At 37.2% G+C, this 16,597-nt stretch overlaps 1 long non-coding RNA gene across 1 annotated transcript in view; it reads right to left on the minus strand.

The window, feature by feature from the left end:
• Nucleotides 1-822: 822 nt before the first annotated feature.
• LOC140505997 (uncharacterized) overlaps nucleotides 823-16,597 on the minus strand; it is a 56,340-nt gene continuing 40,565 nt past the window's right edge. The window contains exons 3-5 of the long non-coding RNA XR_011967731.1: nucleotides 7,206-7,350; nucleotides 6,283-6,441; nucleotides 823-4,975 (exon numbers count right to left, since the gene is read on the minus strand). This is a non-coding gene — a long non-coding RNA (uncharacterized lncRNA). The remainder of the gene's footprint in view (nucleotides 4,976-6,282; nucleotides 6,442-7,205; nucleotides 7,351-16,597) is intronic.

A 16,597-nucleotide genomic window follows, 5' to 3' on the forward strand; every position in this document is an offset into this window, starting at 1 on the left:
AATGGGGGGAAAATTTAGAACTCAAAATCTTATGGAAGTGAATGCTGAAAGCTAAAATTAATTATTTATTTATTTTTAAAGATCACAATGCCTAGGCCAAGAAATTGATCTTCTTTCATTTCCTTCTTATCTATATAGAATCAAATCTCTAGAAAAACAAAATGTTAAACTTGGGAGTTTATCATACTGTTCTGGTCTGGAGCTGAAAAAAACCTTAGAGCCCTTCATGACTGTGTTCATCATTTTATGATGGGGAATTTAAGATGAGGAAACTGTATTACAGCGAGGTTAAGTAACTTGATGAGGGTCACACATATAGTAAGTGCCTGAAGCAGAATTTGAATGCAGATTCTCCTAATTTCAAATCTGGTTCTCTATCCACTACACTGTCTCTGGATAGTTACTGATATACCTAAGACATAAAGACCTATCTTTAAAAATCTTTTATTTTTCCTAGCATCTCAAGACCCCTAGTACATCATCTTTGAAAAAACTAGGCTCATAGTTTCCCCTACAGTCACCTCTCCATTCTTTGAATTCCTGCAGCACTCCATATACACTTCCATCACAACACAATTTTCAGCTCTTTGCATACATCTTATCTCTGTAAGTTGCTTCAGAGCATGAGTTGGGTCTTATTCTGCTTTATGTCTCCCTCGATACATTGAACATAGTAGGTGCTCAATATGTATATGAAGAATCAATGGCTTTGCTCTACAGTTTGCCATGGTATCATAGAGCTAGAGTTAAAAAGCATGCTAGCTGTCATCTAATCTAACCTTATTTTACATATGAGGAAACAGACTCAGACAGATTAGTGACTTACCAAAGGCCACAAATATTAAGTGATAGAGCCAAGATCTGAATTCAGGTTCTATGGCTTCAAATGCAGCATTCTTTCCACTTCATCATACTCCTTTTAAGCATTTTTTCATAAAGATGATTATCTTTGATACATGACCATACTAGAAAGCAGTGGTGATGAGTTGGTCTAACTAAACAAGGAAACAAGGTGTAGCTAAACAAGAAGATTGAAGTAATAACCAAGAAATGAAATGCAGCAGTCCCATTGCTAACCTGTCCTTTCATCTGACTGACACATACATTACTATGCTTTGTTTCATTTGTATTCAGGAAGTTCATATTAGTGATATCTTTTAACTTCTCTATTGATATCCATTAAATATCCATTATGACACCATTAAAGAATCATGGTGGAATTTTTGTGCAGTCTTTCTCAGAGAAGATAATGTCTCTATTTGTTCTTGATCATGTTCTTCCTTCTTATTACTTTCAGGACCTGGCTCGATTGATTATCCTTCCCCTCCCTTTCCCCCACTGCCTTCATCATTCCATTTCCATTGGATCCCTTCCCCTATACCTATAAGCATGCTTTGGTCTCTTCTAGCCTAACAATAACAAACAAAACTAACTCAATTTTTCTATCCATTAAAAAAAAATCTGTGTTCTCCTTGAAAAGTATCATTCTGTCTCAATCCTTTCATACCTTCCCAAACTTCTCAAAAAGATTATCTGTGCTTTCTGCCTTCACAGTCATTCTTTCCTTGAGCCCCTGAAATTGAACTTCCATTAATATTGCTCTCTTGAAATTGTTCTCTTGAAAGTCACCAGAATCTTCTTATTACTAAATCTGATTATTTTCCCATTCCTCATCTTTATCAGCTTTTCTGAAACATTTGACACAATTGATCACCTCTTACTCTTTAATATTCTTTTTTTTGTTTTTTATTATTATTTTATTTGTTTTCAGTATTCTACAATCACTTCCACATAGCTTAGATTTTTTTCCTCTCCCTCCCCCTCCTTCCCCACTACCTCCTCACTTCCTCCTGAGACAGCATACAATTTTATATAGGTTCTACATATACATTCTTATTAAATACATTTTCACCTTAGTCATGTTGCATAGAAGAATTAAAATGAATGGAAAAAATCATAAAACAAAGCAAAACATAATACAAAAGAAAATGATCTGCTTCATTCTGCAATCAAATTCCATAGTTCTTTCTCTGGATGTGGAAGGCATTTTGCCTTGAGACCATTGGGAATTTTTTAAGTCCTTGCATTGCAACGAAGTACTAAGTCTACCAGAAAAATTCCTCACACACTGTGGTTGTTGCTATGTACAAAGTTCATCTGGTTCTGCTCCTTTCACTCAACATCAGCACGATAGTATTCCATTACATTCATATATCACAATTTATTCAGCCATTCCCCAATTGATGGGTCTTCCCTTGATTTCCAGTTCTTGGTCATCACAAAGAGAGCTGCTATAAACATTTTTGTACATGTGGGACCCTTCCTCATTTTTTATGATCTCTTGGGGATACAGTCCTAGAAGCAGCATTGCTGGGTCAAAGGGTATGAACATTTTTGTAGCCCTTTGGGCACAGTTCTAATTGCTCTCCAGAATGATTGGATCAACTCATAACTCCACCAACAATGAATTAGTGTTCCAACTCTCCCACATCTTCTCCAACATTTATCATCTTCCTGTTTTGTCATGCTAGCCCATCTGATAGTTGTGATATGATATCTCGGAGTTGTTTTGAATTACATCTCTCTAATCAGTAGTGATTTAGAGCATTTTTTCATATGACTATAGATAGCTTTAATTTCTTCCTCTGAAAAGTACCTGTTCATATCCTTTGATCATTTATCAATTGGGAAACTTTCCTTGATATTCTTACTCCATTATTTTTTTTTAATTCTTTCCAGATTTTTTCCTACTTGTCAGTCAGACAATCAATCACTCAAAAACATTTATTATGTGCTTACTATGGACTAGGCACTCTGCTATTCAGGTTGGGCTATGGACAACAGAAATAGCATATCACTGGAATAAATACTCACGCTTTTCCAGCCTGGTAAAATTTTCCAGAGCAAATGCTCTTCTGCCACTATATCAAGAGGCTGTACAGGCTAAATAAGGGAAATACTTTCTAAAGATTAGAGCCATTCAAAAATGGAAGGAATTGTCTTTTGAGAGAATGTGTCTCCCCTCCCTGAAGATTTTCAAGTAAGGGTTATGTAGCCACTGCTAGAGGAAATACCTGTGTAGTAGGTTAGACTAGATGGTTTATGTGATCTCTTCCAACAGAAGTCTGGGATTCCATAATTCTGTAATGGTAGAGGCTATATTTGTCCATCTTTGCATATTAACCACCTAGTAGGCACTTTTAAAAAGTTTGTCTAATTCAATTAAATTGAATAGTATTAATGTTATTGCTATAAGAGTCCTGATCTAAGATAGCACTTAACCTTTGGATAAGTACTTTCGTAGCTTAGAATTAGACTTTATCTAACTGATTTGTATCTCTCTAATCAATAGTGATTTAGAGAATTTTTTCATATAACAATAGATAGATTTAATTTCTTCCCCTGAAAATCATTTAAGCATTTTTCAATTGGGGAATGATTTGTATTCTTGTACATTTGACTCAACTCTCTATATATTTTAGAAATGAGGCCTTTATCACAGACACTAGTTGTAAAAATTCTTTCCCACTTTTCTGCTTCCCTCCTAATCTTGGTGGTTTTGGGTTTGTTTGAGGCAGTTTATTCTTACAAAAAAACAATACTAAGTGTAAAAGAATCATAGCATATATTAAACAATAATAAGAGAAGAATTTAGTAACACATTTTCTTAATATATTGTACTGGGAGGCTCATATTTAAGCCTCGTTGGAACAAATAATTTTGCAAGACTGCAAATTAGATAACTCACATTTCAGCTCAAAACTGCACTGTCCAACCAACAAAAGCAGTGTGTGTCTTCTCTTCAGTGCCCTCTCTCTCCAATCCTGAAATTACCCTTGCGACTGACCCACTACTACTTTTGCTAAAACAGAAATGAACTGCTCCAGTAGACACTACTTCTCCTATCATTGGTAGACAAAGCCAAAGCTAAAGCCAGAAAATGTCTACACTTAGTCTGTATAGCCCATGTTAAATACATATGTGTACATGTTTATAATTGTATATAATATATATATGAATATATAATATACATATGAACATACGTATATATGTGTATGTATACATGCATATATCAGAATTTTTCTCAAATGACTTTTTTTAGGAAAAACAGACTCTTCCCTATATCCTTAACAACTAGAATACAGTATAGTGTAGTATAGTACCCTTTCAAAAGTTCCTCTCCTTGAATTTTTCTTTAGGATTGGAGATAATAGTAGCCTATCTGAGGTGGTTGAATCTTTTCTGATTTTCCCCAAACTACAGCATTTCATGTTTTTAATTAGCTATCAAAACAAACCATTAATGCTACACTTCATATTAACTTAGAGCCTAAAGGATTTCGAGATTTACAAGTAGCTTGTAAAAAAGTGATAGAAGATAGGATCAGCTTTAAACTGAGTTGTCATATGACGGAGGATGGTTTATTTTCCCTTCCTTTTCTTACAGCTATTAGGTTTTCTCTACAAATCTGCTAATTTGGATGTTTACTAGTGATTCAAATATTCATTTCATAATCACAGTCATCTGCTTCTCACATTTCTGCACACTCAAAAGGTCAACGCATTTTAAAAATGCATGTAGGAATTTGCTGATCCATTTCCCGCCATTGTTGTAAGTAGTTAATAAATGCTTATTGACTTACTGACTGCTCAGGGCTTGCAAGGACTATTACCAATATTTGCTGATTCTAACTCAATTACTGAAGCTTTTCATCTTCTTTCCCTCTCCCTTTTTCATTCATATGTTTGGGCACAGACCTGGTTTGGTTGGTGGAAGGAACTTTCTGTGAGGAAACCATCTGCCAATTTGGATTAGTAACTTGTCTGGAACTTAGTCTTCGAAAGTCACTTAGGACTCTGTGAAGTTCACTGATGTGGCTGGGGTCACTGAGTCAGAATGTGTCAGAGACACAACTTCAATTCAAATTTTCCTGACTATATCCATTGGCTACAGAGAGACACCATGCTGCCTCACCCTGTTAAAGAACACAAAGAACCAGATTATTTATGATAGATGACCTCTAATATCCTTTCCCACAAGGGCTGAAGGCATAGATTATTGTCTGGGCAATTTGTTCAGTGGAAAATACTAGCTTTAGAATTAGAAGACTTGGATTTGATGCCCAACTCCATCCCATGCTGCTTGTGTGCCCTGAGGCAATCAATAAACAAATATTTATTAAATACCTACTGTGTGTTAGTTTCTGTGCCAAATACTAGGGATACAAATATAAAAATGAGACAGGGACTACTATCATAGAGCTCTAGTTGAAAAATTCTTAGTTCCTTCAATTTTTCAATTTGAGAGGTCTTCACCATTCTATATTCCTTTCTCTAGACATTCTTGAGCTTATCAGTAGGCTTTCTAAACCAACCCACAGAACTTAACATGATCCTCCAAAGGCTGTTTGACTAGGCTAGGTACAGTAGACTATAGCCTCCTTATTCCCAAAGTTATACTCTCTTGGTGCAAGCTAAAGATTGCATTAAGTTTTTGGCCATCATATGCTTATGGCACACCATAACTCTCATATCTTTTTCAGGACAATTGCTGTCTAACCATACTTTCTCCATCTTGCACTTATATAATTGATTCTTGGAGTCCAATATAAGACTTTATATTTATCCTTATGAGATTCCATCTAATTTGATTCAGCTCAATGTTCTAGCCTGTTAAGATCTATTTTGGATTGTGACCATTATCTACTCTGTCAGGTATCTATCCCTTCTAGCATTGCATCCTCTGAATGTTTGGTAAGCACACAAAATATACTTTATACAAATCATTGATAAAAATGTTAAAAGCACAAGTTCAAATACAGGTCCTAGGGACCCTTAACTGGAGACCTCCTCTTACGTTGATGTAGAACACTTGGCTCTTAAGCCAATTCCAAATCTGGATGATAATTGTTTTATCATCTACCCCACATCTCTTCATCATCTCCACAAATACAATACGAGGTAAATTATCAAATGCTTAAGTGATGTTTAAAAAGTTTGAGAGACATAATTTCTGGGTAATTTAATCATTTTATTAATAAGTAGTACGTTATTAATAAAAGAATTCAGTAGCACTCTTGAATACCAAAAACCCTTCATGGAGGTGGGCTCATAGTTTTCAGATGCTTGGAAGAGCAGGTGTTCCTGATCAACTCTGATTGGTAAGCAATTAATGAGAGAATGACTATTATAATGACAGGCTCATTCTAATGGGGTCTTAGGGGTACTTGACTTAGAACAGCCAAGTCTTAGTCAAAGAGGCATGAATTTCCATATCACCTACCTGACAAAAGAGAAAATCCACATTTCTCAGACCTGTCTGAGCAAATGCAATGAGCAGGAATCCATCCATTAGTGGAAACTTAGAATTTCTTTTACCATCTTTGATTAGATCTTTAGCCTGGGTAAGTCTTTGCTAAAAATTTCCCACAGCGGTTGATTTCTGGATAAGGAAGTACGAAGAGGGAAAAAACTTTAGTCCTAATTCAATAATTAGCTATTGAATACAAGAGAGAAAAAATCATTTCTCTCACTTAGACACTTTCAATGCCTAGACACAATCTAGGTAAACAATACCTGCAGATTTCCCACATCTACCATTTTAGAAATGTTGTCAAAAAAAGAAGTCAGATGAATTTATCAGGACCTGCTCTCCATGAAATACTGCTAGCTCTCCAAGTTTGCTGCTTCCTTTTCTCACTGTCCAATAATGACCCTGTTAGAAACACGATCTAGAAATGGGGCCAGGAGAAGACACAGAGGTCCAAAATGCTTAAGTGATTTACTTAAGGTTACACCAGACACAAAGCCAGGTCTGGAGTGATACCTGACACCTCGCCCTTCTTTGTAAAAACATTCTCTACTGGATAGACAAAGTTTATTGTTACCTTAAAAAGGTACTTAAATCATCCTTGATATTAAATGCACTCATGGGGTGAAGGCTCAGGTAAAAAAGCCATCTGACAAGGAAGCCAGAAATCTTGCCCCTCAGGCCCTCTGAGAAAGCCTGGCCAACAAAGAAGTTGGAAAGCTTCATTCCACACAAACAGTGCTATGTCTTGTTGATTTTCCTTTCCATGCTATGTTAACCATGAGATATTCCCAAAGGTCTCCTTTTATTCTTCATCTAAATGTGAAGCACCAGAATTTATCTCTCTCTTGTTCCTATTCTAGTTTTATTTTTTGAAGCACTGTCTTTACACTTACATATTTCCTTGTTGGGCTCTGCATTCCTTTTGGATATTAAAACTTTTATTTTGAGTTCTCTCTTTTCTTTCCTTCCATACCACCTTGTAGGTCTTGTCCTCTCCATTTTTTTTCTGTTGTGCCTCACTCTTAGAACTATAAATTCCTGCAGATCAACAGAATGGAAGTATTGCCTCACATTAGAAATTTTCCTTTTTCCCTAATTGTGTGGTTCATTGCTACCCCCTGTCATCCCTATTAGCATTTTTTTCCTGTTTAGTATGAAATCTCCTCTCTGGGTCTCAGTCTACCACCTTTCTGGATGTTAGTTGCCTTTAGGAGCTTTGAGAGAGAGAGAGAGAGAGAGAGGTTTGCCACTGGGGTTCAAGGTTTTTTTGTTCTCCCAATTATTTCTGCTTTGTAGGCCATAAATTCTTATTTCATGGTTTTTATTTCTCTCTTGAACTATTTAAGAGCATCCTGATGTGGTCCCATTCTCTCTTAAAAATCCATAAGGTCCTTGGCCTCATCAAGTATTGATATAATTCTTTTGTTTTACGTTATTTATTCATAGGTATTTGGACTAATATAGATGTCATGAAGCCCATCTTCCCCTCTATTTTAATATATTTGCTGCTGATATATCTACTTGTACTCAAGGTTTTTAACCAAATTTTCTTCCTCCTGAGTTCTTTGGCAATTTCATTCTTTTTCCTTATATTGCCTTATTGATAATTTTCAGAATACTCCTTTGAGGATGGTTTCTCTAGGGCTAGACTTCAGCCTCCTCCCAACTAAGGGAATTTACCTTTCACTTGCCTCAGTCCCTGCTCTAAGTGACTTTTGTGGGGAAAGAACTATTGCCAGCTGGTTTCCAGTACCATTTCCTTCCTACTAGAAGCGGCTCTACAACTGCATTGATCCCCTGCCCCAGTTCCCTTGTTTGAACTCTGCTCCAGCACAGAGTACACTTCTGCTTTCTTATACTTCTAACCTCCTACATAAGCAGTGGAGGGTAACACTGGGTAGAGGTGCGTTGTGCAGCTTGTCTCCACAGGATGGTGGAGTGAGGAGAGGAAAAGGACATGCTGACAGAAAGTGTGGCAGCAGCAGCAAGAAAGCTGCTAGATGGAGCCCAGAGCACAAAGTCTGTGGGTCACATTCTACTGTCTTGCTAAAATATGGAGAATTGTAGAGGAAGCAGTGTTGAATGGGTCCATTAGGATTTGATATTAGCCCTCTTTGGTGTTAATTCTTCATGTAGTTGGGGCAGTTAGGTGTTGCAGTGGATAGAGCACCAGTGCAGGAGTCAGGAGGACCCAAGTTCAAATCTTACCTCAGACACTTGACACTCATTAGCTGTGTAACCTTGGGCAAGTCACTTAACCACAATTACCTCATCCTGGGTCATCTCCAGTCATTCTGATGAATATCTGGTCATATTGTTACCCCCATTAGACTATTTGGCCTGTGGAGACAGCTACAATTTCTTTACCTTTTGTTCATAATTTTTATATTAGGGAGTTTTGAGCATTTCTGAAGATCAAGAAAATGTCTTGTTGATCATATGGTCCAGAGGTTCTCAAAGTTTCCTGTCGTCCAGTAAATACATAAGTAAATTGGACTAAATAAAATAAGGTGTCTGGGATTATGTCTCCATTTGGATGAGCTTAAATCACTGAGCTTAAATGGCCAAAAATGGAAAACTCTGTGATAAGTTAGTAAATATTTAACAATTATCTTTCTGAAAAAGAATGCACACAGGACACAATTTTAAATCTAATCAACATTAACAATCAACAAAGCAATAAATTAAGCTCTGATCTGAAGTTTTGCCAATTTCTGAGGTGTAAATGCTCATCCTGAAAATTAAACGGTCAGTTCTAGTGATCTGGTTAGAGTTGACTCTGACACACCTCTAGAAAACAATACTTCCAATGTAAACAAGATGCTGTCAGAGATTCTTGTCACAGATCAGAGCCTGTGTTGATTTCAAAGCTGAAATGCAACTTCTGATAAATATATTTCCACATGAATGGGTTTAGTTCAGGCCTGGATGGAAAAAAAAAAATATGATTATCAGAAGATGTAGAGAGAAGAAATTAACAGAGGTAGAGCATGAAACCCCTTCAGATAATCAGGAAAAAGATGTTAGTATATATTGAAAAGTTTACAATACAAACCATAATATTGTTCTTGTAAAGAGGCATAACTACACTTGTTATTTCTTAATTCACTATTAAATTATCCCAGTCTTACCTCCTCATCCCCAAAATGAAGTTCACCCTTAATTTTTGTTGTCATGTGTACTTAAAAAACCTATTGTGGGAGGATCCACCCAAAGTTCTCCTTCCTCCAATCACAATCACCACATTAACATTGCAGATGAGTTCTACAGTGTTTTCTTGCTAAAAACTGAATTTGACTAACTTTCTCAGACTTAAATCTGGACTGTTATCTAATCTGAGCCTCTCATTCTACAGACAGGAGAAATGAGGTTCAGGGTCTTGCCCAAAGTTCTGAATGGCAAGGATTCAAATTCAGATCTGATCCCACATCCACTGTTTTGGTAGATTGTAGTTGAAGAAAAATTCAAGCTAGAACTAGAAAACTTTGTTATCTTCAATAGAGAGTAATTTAACTACACTACAAATACCATTTAATGTTTTTAAAGTTCTTTTATTATCATACATTTCAGCAACGGGGCAAATTACTAAAATCAGCAACCTGAGGCCCAGAGAGGTTAAGTCATGTGTCCTGTAGTCACAAGATAAAGGATGGACTAAATAAAAGGTCATGAAATAGTCATTCGTTAATAATTCTTGTAAGAATGTTGATTTTGACAATTTAGGGTGATGAACATGATGAGCTAAAACTGGAACATAACATTATCTGAAAGGTAGCTGAGTTATCAGTTGATTCCCAGGGATCTATCCTCCCTCCCCCACCAGTCAGTTTTGTTTAGTCAGAGGGAAATGCAATTCTAGTTTGGATGAGAGGTGGGAAACCTTTATTTAAATTATTTTCTCTTCTCTAGGAAAATACAGAAGTGATATTACTAAGGGATCAATACAGAACTTCTGGGGAAATTTTATTTTTCATTCTCTGCTCTTGCTGCATTGTTTTCATTTACTGTTGACCCATGTCTGTGTACTTTACTCAAACAGAAACAGCCACAGTCAACAGATTCTTCAGAAAGGAAGGAAACTTTGATCCTTCCTGTGATGAGAGGATTTTTTTTTTTCACAAGAACCAGGACCTGATCAAAAATCAAGGAAAAATTATTCTTTCATCAGTCTTTAATAAGATGAGTTTTTCCATGACTCCATGTACATCTAAGCACATGCATTGACTTTACTGTAAATTTTTAGGTCTTCACAGATCATCTGTTCTAGGCCTGGGACCCTCCTCCAAACTTGTTAAACCTCAAAATAGTAGTGTAAGGCAAGACTTTTACAACGCCAAAATAAATATCCCTAGTCACAGTGTGATGAGGACAAGACTGTACAAAAACAATCTCCCCATTAGCCAACCATGATACTCATCTTGTCTTCTAATGGCCTTAAATTTCCATAAAGTCTCTAACCAATTAGATAACAAAGACAGAGAAAGTCACTTGGAAAGAATAGGCTTACAATAGGCTTCTGAGATTCATTTCCTTAGAACAGATCATTCTGGGAGGAAAGGCATCCACATTTTCAACAATGTACTGTCCTATTCCACCTCCTATACCTCATCCTTATGTAAAAACCCCTCTAGCAGCAGAGATCAACAATTCACCCATACTTTTACTGAGAGAGTTTCCTGGGGACACTGAGAGGTTGAATGCTCATAATATGTATCTGAGGTAAGACTTAAACCCAGGTATTTTTGACTGTGAGGCCTCTTTCCATTTTGCACTGATGAGTCAGATTGTCATATTAACTGATTGTTCTACTGGATGGTACAGGGATCTAAGCCCCAACAGGATAAGATATAGAATAGGAAAAATCATACTGAGTAGGAAAGAGAATACACATTAGCCTTTGCAAGCCCCAAGGCAGCTTGTGATACTGACCAGTCAGTCAACTAGCATTTATTAAGCAACTACTATGTGCCATGCACTGTGCTAAGCTCTTGAGATTTGAAGAAAGGCAAAAGAAAAAAAATTCCCTGCTGTCAATTCACTGTCTAATGGCGAAACAAGTACAACCACTATGTATGAACAAAGAATATACAAGATAAACTGGGGGTGATCACAGAGGGAAAGCACTAAAACTAAGGAAAAAGGGGAAAGACTACTTGCAGAAGGTGAGACTTTAAGCAGAGACTTGAAGGAAGTCAAGGAAGCTAAAGGATGAAGTTGAGAAGGTAGAGGAGAGCTAGTAAAAATGCATGGAACCTGGAGACAGTGGAGTTCACTGGATTGAAGAGTATGTGAAGAGAAGTAAGGCATAAGAAGACTGGAAAGGTAAGAAGAGGCTAGGTTATGAAGGGCTCTGAAAACCAAGCAGAGGATTTTAGATTTGGTCATGAAGGGAATAGGGAGACACTGAAATTTATTGGGTGAGGGGAAGGAAACGGTGTGGTCAGACTTGCATTTCAGGAAGGTCAATTTAACATCTGAGTGAAGAGTGTATTGCAATAGGGAGGTTTGAGGCATGAAGACCAACCAGGAGGTTATTTCAATAGTCCAGGTACGAGGTGATAAGAGCCAGTACTAGAGGGGTTGCAGTGTCATAGAAGAGAAGGGAATGTATAAGGTAGATGTTATAAAAATAGAATTGACAAAGACTTTTCCCGCTGATTAGATGAGTACAAAAGAGAAATGTATGAGAGAAGATGGGGAACTGAGGAAAAAAATCTAGATTTTGAGCCCAAATTGACAACCTGGAAAGGAAGGTCTGGAATGGGTATCTCAGTAGGGTCCATGGACAATATTAAGCATATTGGTCCAAAACAAAGGTAATAGCAATAGGGCAAAGAAAAGTTTACTTTTTTTACATGTGCAATTATGTAAAGCATTTTCATATTAGTTACTTTGTACAAGAGGACTCAAATGAAAGAAAAAGATGTAAGAAAGTGAAGATAGATTGCATCAGTCTGTATTCAATTAATATCAGTTGTTTCTCTGCACACGGATACTATGTTTCATCATTAGTCCTTAGGCATTGTCTTGGATCACTGTATTGCTGAGAATAGCTAAGTCATTCACAATCCTTCTTAGAACAATATTGCTGTTACTGTGTACAACATTCTCCTGGTTCTATATACTTCACTATGTATCAGCTCATGTAAATCTTTCAGGTTTTTCTCAAATCATCCTGCTTTTCATTTCTTATAGTACAATAATATTTCATTGCAATCACATGCCACGACTTGCTTAACTGTTCCCCAGTTGATGGGCATTTCCAATTCTTAGCCATCACAAAAAAAGATTAAAAAAAATTATTTTGTACAAATTGGTCCTTTTCTCTTTTTAAAAAAATATCTTTGGGATATGGACCTAGGGGTGGTGTTGCAGGATCAAAGGGTATACACAGTTTTATAGCTCTTTGGGCATAGTTCCAAATTGCTCTCCAGAATGGCTGGATCAGTTCACAACTCCAATAGTGCTTTAGGGTTCCAGTTTTCTCACATTCCCTCCAACATCTAACATTTTTCTTTTTTTGTCTCATTAGCCAGTCAGATAGGTGTAAAGTGGTACTGCAGAGTTGTTTTAGTTTCCATTTCTCTGACTAATAGTGATTTAGAACCTTTTTTCATATGACTATAGATAGTTTTGACTTCTTTGTCTAAAAGCTGCCTGTTATATTTGATTTATTAATTGGAGAATGACTTGTATTCTTATAAATTTGACTTCGTTCTCTATATATTTGAGAAATAAGGCCTTTATCAGAGATATTTGTTGCGAATTTCCCCCCTGCCCCATTTTCTGCTTTCTTTATAAACCTTTTGGTTATATTGGTTCTGTTTGTACAAACACTTTTTAATTTTATGCAATCAAAATGATCTGTTTTACATTTTGTAATGTGCTAACTTTTTTGGTCTTAAATGTTTCCCTTATCTGTAAATCTGACAGATAAACTATTCCATGCTCTCTTAATTTGCTAATGGTTATTACCCTTCATGAGTAAATCATGTACCCATTTTAACCTTATCTGGGTATATGATGTGAGATTTTTGTCCACAATTTCTTTCATACTGTTTTCCAGTTTTAGCAGTTTTTGTCAAATAATGAGGTTTTTTTCCAAAAGTTTGGATCTTTAGGTTTATAATATACAAGAATACTATGATCTTTTACAATAATGTAATTTGTACCTAATCTTTTCCACTGATCCATGACTCTATTTGACTATAAGAAATTGCCACCAAGAGTAGGGACATTGCAGGGATACAATATCTCCCCAACTTCACATCAACTCCAGGCAGGATTAGATTGTCCACTTGCATTCAGTCAGGCTTAAAGTCTGCCAGGTGTCAGTGGGGAAACTGAGTCAGGAGATTCCTACCTCAGCCCAGATTGAACAGCTGCTCTCCCACCTTTCCCATGAGATCACCTTTTGCAGTTCATACCAGCATCTCACAGACTTACTGGCATCATGGATTGGAGGCTCAGACTGCCTTTCTTGCTATCCATACCTGGAGTTAGACTCAGAAGAACAGTCACTTAATAGTCCTATAGCACCTAAAAAATGGCAAGTTCCAATAACCAGGTTTCAAATATGATTATAATTTCACTTTGGCTAAGGAACATCTTTTGAGGCAAGTCTTAAGTGGCTTACATGCCTTTCTATACATGTTCTAGTACCTGATTAAGCAGCAATCATAAAATCAAATTTACCATTAAAACCTTAACTTTTCCATCAATGCCAAATTTTACCTGAGGTTACCTTCCTCTAGGGAATTTAAACTAAAATTCTTTTCCTCAAACTAAAGATGTCATTAATTTATTCTCAGTAATTAATTCAGTCAATTGTTTTAATACTAGTTGCTTTTACCTCACTTTGTAAGATGTCCATTTCTCCCCATCACTCCCCTCCCCCTGCTTCCTAATACCTTGCATTCTGAGTACTCCTTCCCTCAATGTACCCTCCCTTCTATCACACCCCACCCTTCCCTTATCCCCATCTTCTCTCTTTTCTTGTAGGGCAAGATAAATTTCTGTACTCCATTCCCTGTATTTCATATTTCCTGATTATATGTAATAAAAATTCTCAACATTCATTGCTAATACTTTAAATTCCAACTTCTCTCCCTCCCGCCTCCCTCCCCAACCCCACTGAGAAGGCAAGCAATTCAATACAGACTAAATATGTGTTGTTTGGCAAAAGACTTCCACAATAATTATGTTGTGTAATACTAATTATATTGCCCTCTATCCTGCTCTATCCTCCCTTATTTTTTCCTTCCACAATTGACCTTGTCCCTTCCCAGAAGTGTTTATTTCTAGTAACTCCCTTCTCCCATTTGCCATCCCTTCTATCATTCTCCTCACCCTGCTTGTCACCTCCTCCCTTACTTTCCCATGGTGTGATATAAATTTTCATATCAAATTTAGTGAGCATGTTATTTCTTCCTTCAGCCACATGTGGAGACAGTAGCTTCATTTTTCCCCTCTCCCCTTCTCCCTTTTCTCCTCCATTGAACAAGATCTTTCTTATCTCTTTTATGAGTTATAGCCTGCCCCATTCCATTTTTCTCTTTCTCTTCCCAGTATTTTCCTCCCTCACCCCTGAATTTTTATTTTATTTAATTTTATTATTTTTTGTGTGTGGATATCATCTCTTCTGATTCAGCACATCCTGTACTCTCTATCTATATATGTGTATGTGTGTGTGTGTGTGTGTGTGTGTGTACAATCTCTCCATCTACCCAAATACTGAGAAAAGATTCAAGAGTTATAAATATTTTCTTTCCATGTAGTAATGTAAACAGTTCAGCTTTAGAGAGTCTTTTATGATTTTTCTTTCCTGTTTAGCTTTTCATGCTTCTCTTGATTCTTGTCTTGGGAAGTCAAATTTTCTATACGGATCTGGTCTTTTCCTCAATATGAATGATTGAAAGTCCTCTATATCATTGAATGACCATTTATTCCCTTGAAGTATTATATTCAGATTTGCTGGGTAGGTGATTCTTGGTTTCAATCTTAGTTCCTTTGACCTCTGAAATATCCCATTCCAAGCCCTTTGATCCCTTAATGTTGAAGCTGCCAGATCCTGTGTTATCCTGATTGTATTTCCACAATACTCAAATTGTTTCCTTCTAGCTGCTTGCAGTATTTTCTCCTTGATCTTGGAACTCTGAAATTTGGTCACAATATTCCTAGGAGTTTCTCTTTTCGGGTCTCTTTCAGGAGGTGATTGGTGGATTCTTTCAATATTTATTTTGCCCTCTAGTTCTAGAATATCAGGGAAGTTTTCCTTGATAATTTCATGGAAGATAATGTCTAGGCTCTTTTTCTGATCATGGGTTTCAGATAGTCCCATAATTTTTAAATTATTTCTCCTGAATCTATTTTCCAGGTCAGTTGTATTTCCAATGAGATGTTTCACATTATCTTCTATTTTTTCAAACTTTTGGTTTTGTTTCCTAACTGCTTGGTTTAACTCATAGTCATTCATTTCCCTAAACTCAATTCTCTCTTTCAAAGAATTATTTTGTTCAGTGAGCTTTTGAACCCTCTTCTCCATTTGGCTAATTCTGCTTTTTAAAGCCTCCTTCTCCTCATTGGCTTTTTGGACCTCTTTTTCCAATTGAGTTAGCCTCTTGTTCCCCTTTAGTAAGCTGCTAACTTGTTTTTAAAATGTTCTGTTGCCTGAATCCAGTTTAAGCTCACTTTGGAGGCCCTGGAGGCAGAGGCCTTGACTTCTTCTGACAGTATGCTTTTTTCTTCCTCATCCAAAGGGATGGGGGGAGACACCTATTCCCCAAGAAAGGAACCTTCTATGGTCTTATGTTTTTCCCCTTTTTTGGGGCATTTTCCCAGCCAGTCACTTGACTTCTGAGTTTCCTCTCCACAACCACCTCACCTCCAGTTCCACCAAGCCAGCACTGGGGGCTGAGATTCAGAAGAGCTCCTCCAGTCCCTCAGGGCTTTAGGTAGGGGCAGAGTTGCTATTCAGTGTGAGATTAAGATCAGCTGCTCAAATGGGGGCAGAGCCCCACACAGGGCTCAGTTCCCTCAGGGGGTTTATGATGAGACCTTCAGCAATGGATGGGGGCTACTGCCTGCTTTGGGAGCCCTGTCCACTGCCTCTACTGCTGCCGCTTGAGGAAGACCAAGTTATAGGGACACCTTGGTCCCTTCTCAGCCAGCCAAAAAGACCCTCTCACTGACCTTTGGCACCAGTGGGTTGAGGGATCTGCACTGCTGCTGGAGATTCTGCCCCTGAAGCCTGCTTGGATCTGCTCCTCTCAGTGCCATGTGGCCA

Source organism: Notamacropus eugenii, chromosome 5 (genome assembly GCF_028372415.1).
Source record: "Notamacropus eugenii isolate mMacEug1 chromosome 5, mMacEug1.pri_v2, whole genome shotgun sequence".
NCBI lineage: Eukaryota > Metazoa > Chordata > Mammalia > Diprotodontia > Macropodidae > Notamacropus > Notamacropus eugenii.